This window comes from Artemia sp. Qi Xiang Cuo, unplaced genomic scaffold, assembly GCF_049724085.1.
Source record: "Artemia sp. Qi Xiang Cuo unplaced genomic scaffold, ASM4972408v1 HiC_scaffold_22, whole genome shotgun sequence".
NCBI classification, from domain to species: domain Eukaryota; kingdom Metazoa; phylum Arthropoda; class Branchiopoda; order Anostraca; family Artemiidae; genus Artemia; species Artemia sp. Qi Xiang Cuo.
Window position 1 is genome coordinate 7789084 of NW_028297431.1, and position 9144 is coordinate 7798227.

A 9144-nucleotide genomic window follows, 5' to 3' on the forward strand; every position below is an offset into this window, starting at 1 on the left:
ATAATTTATCTATAATGGCTGCTGAGTTAAATGCCATAATCATGGCATTAGAACACCTTAAGGAAAACCAACCTTTGATTGCAAATTCAAAAAATATTATCATATATTCCGACTCTCTATCAAGCCTTGAGTTGCTGGCCTCAGCTCCTCAATATAAGTTGGACATTGACACTTATCATTGTCTCAGTATTATTGATAATCTTGCTTCAAGTGTCATAAAAACTTATTTTCAGTACATTCCTAGCCACTCTGGCATAAGTGGTAATCATCAGGTTGATGAAATAGCAAACAATGCTATAAATATTGACCAACCAAGTGGGAGATCAATTCCAAATAGAGATATTTACCAATGGAGGCTATCATATATTAATTTTAATAAGATTAATACTATCCTTTCCCCCTTTCCCAATAAGTATCTTTCTAAAATTTATCATAGAATTCGTTCTGGAACAAATGGACTAAATTTCCTTGCATTCTCATATAAGATTTCTAATTCAAGTGGTTCAATTCCCCTGTCCCCTCTTTGCAGGCATTGTAATATGAATAATGAAACAATTGACCATTGCCTATTTGAATGTAATATGCTGATGTCTGCACAACACACCTTGCTCTGTAAACTGTTAAAATGCTTCAAACACCACAAAATCTCACTATCAGCCAAGAGCCTTGCCAACTATACCTGCACACAGAGCACAGAAATCGATATCTATCATCTTATATTTGAACTCCTTGAGTCAAAAGATCTACTGAAAGATATCTGAGAATATATAATAAATAAAGAGACAACCAAGCCAGTAGCTCTGTAGCCCACTGAGTAAAGCAAAAAGTAAAGGGCTAAATAGTACCAACTGAATAGCCCATCTGCTGTGAATTAGAAGAAGAAGAAGGGAGACAAGTATTTGTTCTTGGCTGGACCATAATGCTCCCTCACCAATCTTGCCCACTCTTCAAACCCCTTTTTGGGTATACAAACTAATGGGATTGATTCTCTTTTGCTGCAACAATCAGGAAATCAACACTTCCTAAGGTTATATGCTGATTTATTGTTTTTGCTCATTTTCTGCTGTTTATCACCCCACGTTTTTTATTTTTGAAATTGGCTACGAACTTATGTATTGGAATACATTATGTAAACTGGTGATCTATCTTCTTAAAAAATGAATTATCGGTTTTTCATACTAATTTAAGACGTATATGGCTGTGTAAGTTTGCACTTGACCAATTTAATGAATTAGTTTTCATTTTAGGTGTCCTTGGTACTTTAAATATTTTTGTTATTTCAAGCACAGACGGTATCCTATCAAGATAGTATCCAGAGGGGGGGCATACGGAGCTGTTATATTTAAGTGATAGTACCTTGATAGAACCTGTTTTTAATACAATATATCTTTTTAAGAATCCAAGAGAGCAAAAAAAAAACAAAAAACAATCAATATCAAAGTCACCCGTTTCAACTGTTTTAAATGTGATCGGCAAAGGGCATTATAAAAAAAATTAAGCTGCTAAGTTCAAAGCTATATTCAAAGTTTTCTGATTAGCCTAATTTAATATTAAGATGGTCGGCCTAAAAAATAAGACACACGTATAGTCAGAACTCCATTGCAAATCCATATATAGCTAAATTTATCAAGACCCCCCCTCCCTCCCTCCATAATGGTGAAAAATATACCCTGTATTATAAATCAACACCATATTTTTGGTACATAGCCTAGACTGCAGTTTTCAACAAAATTTAGCGTTTCAGCCAAAATAATGAGTATTTTTCATGCTCTTTTATAATTAAAGAATCATTTTACAGGGACTATTATTTTTGAGCCCTGAAGGAGCTAGAAGGCTCAGAACAGCACATATAAACCTAGTAACCCTATGCTAAAAAAGTTTCTTTTTTAAATAACTGGCTAATGAGAAAAATATGTCATATGTAGCTGACTAATGATTGAAGATGACTTAGTCTATATATTTCCATATTAGGGGGGGTAAAGCATAGGCTCGTGGTATCAACTTTAAAGTCTAATAATCATAATAATTTATTTATTATGAAGTAACTAAGTAAGAGTCTTTTATTCCCTTAAGGTTTTATTTCCTTAAGGTGTTCTAATGCCATGATTATGGCATTTAACTCAGCAGACATTATAGATAAATTATTATATAATCTCTCGTCCATTGCAATTTTCAGGTGAGGAAGAAAAACACCACTTGCAACCTTCTTATTCATTTTTGACCCATCAACAAATATTTGGAAGTGATTTTTATAGGTAATTGTACTAAGTTCAGCAAATTTTTTCTGGACAAAAGCAATAGGGGTTAAATCTTTATTCCGCTTTGAGAACTCATTATTTATTATGGGACTTGACCAATTCCATGGGGGGGATCGGGGGAAAGTGGGTGCAATAGACTGTGCTGGTATGGGGAACTTCTTCTGAATATTGGCATACTCATCTGCAATGCCTCTATACATGGCTGGATTTCTTAACCAATTATGTAGTGTGTGTGAGCAATTTGATTAATTTTTGTAAGATGTTTTGTCAAGAGAAAGCTATGTCTAATGAAGACCTTGAGATTGCAGGAGTCACAACTGACAATCATCTTGGAATTGGGAAATGGATTCACAGAATGGATTCATCTACATCTACCTACTTCTCCTATCCATAGAACCAAAGGTCTTTTTCAAGACCAACAAATTTGAAAAATGAATACTCATTGTGAATAATCACAATATTTTCCTTTTCAGGTTTTTTTTGGGGCTAAATACCAAAATTTTTGTCCAACTTTATATATATATATATATATATATATATATATATATATATATATATATATATATATATATATATATATATATATATATATATATATATATATATATATATATATATATACTTTAAGTGAAAAACAATGTTCTAGGAATTTGGTATCAATCGGCTGGAAAATAATCAGTGAATCGACTGCGATTGAAAACAAGACTCAAAACCTCTGTCTCTTCTCTTTTTTGGACCTTCATAACTATTCAAACACGGCGGAAATAAATTTTAATCTGAGCAGTGTTGCCGGAGATTGTCTGTTGCGCTGGCGGAGCTGTACCCGAAATTCGTAGTGCAGTGTTGCCACCTTGTGTGCTGATTCAAAATTAGCCAAAAAAGCAAAAAAAAAATTTGTGACGAATATGAGCACAGCATCAAAACGTCCTCGTCAGTCTCCCAAAAATGGTGTAGATAAATGCTCAGCATGTGGATTGGGACTGGAAGAAGACAGAAAAGCCATCCTTTGTGATGGTTGTGAACTCTGGTTGTGTATCACATGTATCGACATGTCTGATCCCAAATATGAACTATTTACTAGAATGAGTCGCCGTTCGGGATCCATTTGGTACTGCCCTAGGTGTAAGCATAGTGATAAGCCTATCACACCTGAAATCATTCGTGAAATAGTGATTGATTCCCTTGCCACGTTCAAAGCAGATCTACAGAACGAACTTGAGATAAAATTCCAGTCACTGTTGAAACCTCTGGCTGAACGAATTTCCCTAGTAGAGTAGGAAATAGCTTCTAAATGTTCCCAAGCTGATTTAAAACAACATGTTACCACCGTAGTGTCAGTCGAAGTTTCTAAGGCTAAACAAAGCCTGTTCGATGAAATTTCTGGTAAAATTGACACAGACTTACAGAGCCGAGTTCCAGTGCAGGATACTAACCAGGTTCAGCGTGAGCTTGGAGAAATTGCACAAAAACAGAAGAATCCAATTTTATTTGGCCCAGAAGAAGACGCTGCAGTGAACCAAAAGTTGCAAAATCAGGTGGACTTAATAGTTTATCAACGAAGAACTCTTGCGCGATTGCCCTGTAAAAAGTTCCTTTTCTGTGAGATTGGGTCGTAAACAAGTTAATAGAAGAAGGCCGATAAAAATTATATTCAAATCCCCGCTCGATCGCGATTTGGCCGCCTTCTTCTTAGTGAGTAAACAAGAGTGCTCTTAAAACTAAAATACCAAATTTTCGAGTTTCTCATGACAAAAGTGAAGCCGAGTTAATCGATAAGAAGAAGTATGATGTTCTTAAAAAAAGAGCTGAATGAGAAAATTGCAGCCAGAGAGAGCGGTTGGAAGATCAAGACACGCAAAAACGGACCGGAATTAGTTCACGAGGAGCCTTTTCGTCGCCAAGCCGGATTTGGGATGTCCGAGTGAAAATCTGCAAGTGATTTATACTAATGCTGACTGTTTGTCTACTAAACCTTGGAAATGTTTTCTCCACTAGGAAAAAGTGACCATTCTGTAATTCAAATTACTATGAATACGTTTGTCCAGCGAGAAAATACTGATTCTCGTAGGTAGGCTATGATTATGCTAGGGCTGATTATCAGTCAATGAGGGAAGTACGAGTGTCTTTGAATATCACGGATGAGCTTCAGACAGGAAAAGTGTAGCCTGACGTTGCATTTGAATTTTTTAAACAGGCATTGATAGAATGTAGGGATAGATTTGTTCCTTTGATTAAAAAATATTCTGGCCGAAGGAAGAGACCAAAACTACCTAGACATATACTCAAGTCAATCCAGGAAAAAAACCATCTTTGGAGATCTTACACTAAACTAAAAATTGAAGAAAAGATTTCGCAAAAACCAAGTTCTATGAATCAGGATGATGACACGTGGTCATTGTATAAACGTGCTAGGAACAGGGCCACAAAGTTGTTAAGAGAAAATAGGGAAGTAGTGGAAAGACACATTATTCAGTCGAGCAAAACTTGCCCAAAGCAGTTTTGGAAATATGTTAATAGAAACAAGCCGAACTTTTCACCGAGTAACTGCACATTCACGCATCCGGTTACACAACAAAAAATTGATGACGATTTTGATAAAGCATGCATATTTAATGAAACTTTTGCATCAGTTTTTGTTACACCTAACCAGACACATCATGACCAGGATTTAGCTCAGGGAATATAAAGTGGGACTTTATCATGTAATGATATAGACTTTAGTGTTGCAGAGGTTCATCAAATACTTAAAAAGCTTGATACATCTAAGTCCCCAGATATAGATGGATTTCCTAACACTATGATAATACAGATTGCTGATGTAATTGCACAACCGCTTACGTTTCTGTACAATCAGTCCTTGGCGACAGGTTCCTGTCCCTCAGGTTGGAAGAAAGCAAAGGTTAAACCCCGGTCTAAAATCAGATTTTAAAAATTACCGTCCGATCTCCATCACATCTATATTTTGCCAGGTTATGGAAAAGCTGATTGCTGAACGAATCCAAAGTTATTTTGATGAAAATTATCTTTGGAATTATGCCCAGCATGATTTTTGTAAGAGAAGGTCTTGCAGCACTCAACTTATGGACTTTGTTACTGATTTACAACATTATGCTGATTTGAGCATACCATTTGCGTTCATTTAGATAGACTTCTCCATAGCTTTTGACACATCTGCTATGTAACAACTCGTTGAAAAATGTCTACTCTCGTCTGTTGGTGTAAGAAAACTTGATTGGATTACTGATTATTTGCGTGGTAGGTCCCAACAGGTAAATGTCGGTGAAGCAGCATCTCAATCAATTGATGTCCTGAGTGGGGTACCCCAGGGTTGTTGCTTGGGCATTATACTCTTCTGTATTTTCATCAATGGTTTACCATCTTGTGTTCGTCATTTGTCAGTGAAGTTGTTTGCTGATGATGCTAAAATTTACCGACCAATACTAACTACCGATGATGAGCCTATGCTTCAAGAAGATCTTGATTCAATAACACGATGGTGCGAGTCTAATTCGATGTTTGTAAATGCATCAAAATGTGCAGTGCTTCATTACGGGAATAAAAATCAGCCCAGCCGTGCATACGCCCTATCTGGCTCACAGATACCGTCAGAAGAATTTGTACGCGACCTCGGTGTTCACTTTGATACACATTTAAAATTTGATAAACATGTTTCGACTGTACTAAGAAATGCAAATTACCAACTCCTCACTTTAAAACGGAATTTCAGGAAGTTCAATCTTAAGAATTTTATGTTACTTTATAAATCATTTTTTCGGCCAGTTGTTGAATATAATACTTCTGTTTGGTTTCCTCTGAATGTAACAGATGAGCATCGAGTTGAAAAGATTCAGAGGCGGGCGACAAAAATGATTCCTTATTTGAAACACCTTCCTTACGCACAAAGACTAACTAAGCTCCAACTTCCTTCACTGCATTTCCGACGTCGCCGTACCGACCTCATAAACACATTCAAAATAACCAAAGGCGTGGACGATATTAAGGTAGGAAAATTTCTCGAATTCAGCCACTACCACTTGACACGACAGCATCCTTATAAAATTTACTCACCAAGGACCCACCGGAAAATTGGACACAATTCATTTGTTAATAGGGTCACAGACTCTTGGAATAATTTACCGCCAGAAGTTGTTGAAGCCGGGTCAGTTGAATCGTTTAAGAATATGTTGGTTGATAGCCAGTTTTACACAAGTGCCTTTTCAGTTTAGACCTTTGTATTCCATCCCGTATCCTTTTCTACTATCTGTCCCCTTTTACCCTTCATACTGTCGGATCAAAATTTTAAAATAGCAATTTTGTTCAGAATAGTTGATAGACTTATTAAGAGTGCTTTCGAGATCGACAGCACCCCAGGTTTTCAACGGAAGATGACCTTAAATTATGCAAATTATATTGGTTGTATTTATGATCTAAATTGTTTGGACGATCTTCTAGTAACACGTATTTAGGGCGGTGCCACGGACTCTTGTCCCTGACGGAAAAAAGAGTACACCCCGGACTCAACAGTTATCAGGAAGGGGCGGGAGGGTTCGCGCGGGGAGGGGGGGGGGAGTAAAGCCAATCAACCGTGTAACGGGTGGGATTGGGACGAGTTAAAACTAAAGACACCCAATTGGTCAAAGTTAAAAAAAGTGGATATACGAACTGTATTGGGAACCAATTCGGGCCGAGAATTGACACTATCCCGGACTGGGCGGAGCCGCCCGTGGGCAGTGAGGGGCTACTTCGTGTAGTGTGCTGCAGGAGGGGCTCAAATTATTTTGTATCACATCAACCTCAACGTTTGTGCATCAAACGCTTCTTCGATACTAGAAATCTATGAACGGTTCAGTAGCAATGTAAAACAAAAGAAACTCTTTACTGCAATTTTATCAAAATAAAGTATATATAATATATTGGGACCTGCTTGTTATATCAAGTTAAAACTTTCAGGGAGTGTTCACGTGAGGAGGGATGCTAAGCGAACCTAACCTTTGGACTGGAGGGGCGTCGACAGAGCTCAATCAAAAGAGTTTATGTGCAACAATTTTATCAAATAATATATCATGCACTATCTAGGGACTGGCTCAGGGGACTGAGTAGAAACTTTCAGGAAGCGTTTGAAAATGATGGAATGAGATACGAAAGAGATCTTCCAAAGTTTGTTTTGTGATGTCGAGGGTACATTTATTTCGTCTATTATCAACAAAACTTTTTGCACTATAAGGTGCAATGATAAGTATTGTCTATCTTTTTTTATGAACTATCTCATGAACTACTTGATTACTTGAATTTAAATTTTAAATTTCTGACAAGGGTATAAGGGTTTCTCTTTTTTAAAGATGTCGTTTGTCATGGTTCATTGTAGGATACGCTTCAGTCGTTCTAACCCCCGAGCCGCTCGGCAGACTCGGGTGACCGGGGGGGCGTGGGGACCCGCGGGGCGGGACGTCAGAGACGTAACGGGGACTCCAAATTTGAATTCTGGAGGTAGGGGATGTTTGGTCAACAAATTCGTGTCTCTGATCCACTTTAGTTTTTTTTGTACTACTATACCCAGCGAGTGTTTGAATCTATTCACAGTGAAGTTAGTGAGGTAAATCGAAAGAGAGTACATGAACAAGGGTTATCAAAAAAGTGTATCTGTAATGTCTTGGTACTGACTGGCAGGATAGAGATGAAAATTTCAGAGGTTCTTTGGAGAGGGCAAGTGGACTCCAAGAATTATGGGTACGGACAGTAATAAGATAGCCAACTCATTTTCGTCTCCAAATATTGGTTCGGCATACAAGGGCAAACACTTTCTATTAAAAGCTTGAAAAGGATATGCACAACTTAACAGTTTCTCTTGTAGGCTATAATTATAACATTGAAAATTAGGAAATTTCTGAAATTTCAAGGAATTAATATCATTAAATATGAAAATCTCAGCCTACTTTTATCTGCTCTTTCCAGTAATATTCATTATTAATACATTTTTTTGTCGATGTTTTTGAATATAAAACAAAACTGTTCAGAATAAATGTCGTTTCAATAAAACAAAAACAACGCTCTCAAAAAAACTGCTCTAAATACCAGTAGTTTTAAGTAAAGCTCAAATAAAGTTTGTATTATTATTAAAAAAAAATAAGCAAGAAAATCGTGTTTTAATTTTTATAAATAAGTTAATACAATAAAATAAACAATTAATTAAAAAAACATACTAAACTTAATACAGCCCAACTACCTAGAGCATTTATAAATTTACCAAATATAAAATTAAAATAAAAATTTTATTTTTAAAAAAATTAAATTAAAAAAAAATAGAAAATAATAAGCAAAAACAGAGAAAGAAAAAAAAACAAAACAAAAAATATAAATAAATAGGAAAAAACAAAAAAAAATTAAAAAAAAAAGACCATGACAATACGGTCTCGAATTATTAAACGCGCATCAACGTATAAAAATGTAATATTGTAATGTTATATAGGTGGAAATTATTATGTCTTAGTTCCTTGTGATTTCCTTTTAAACTTGGCCCCACCCCCCCCCCCATCCTCTCGAACAAAAAAAAATGAATGTGAATAGATAGGGGGGGGGGGCTAAAAAAAAATAATTATAGAAAATATAATTAATGTATCTCAAAAAATAAAAAAAAGGCCTAAAATTGGTTATAACATTGATTAATCAATACATCCATTTTTTTTTTCCAATATTTACCATATTAACGATTGGAGTGTAATTTTTTAATAAATAATAGGCTGTACCCCCCCCCCCTAATGTTCAATTATCGAGACCCAATGAGTTTGTAAAAACAAATATTTTAATACTATTTTTTTTTTTTTCATGATAAGGAAAAAAAATTTAAGGATAGAGGTTAGAACAGCAACATAAAAATTAACAAAATTTG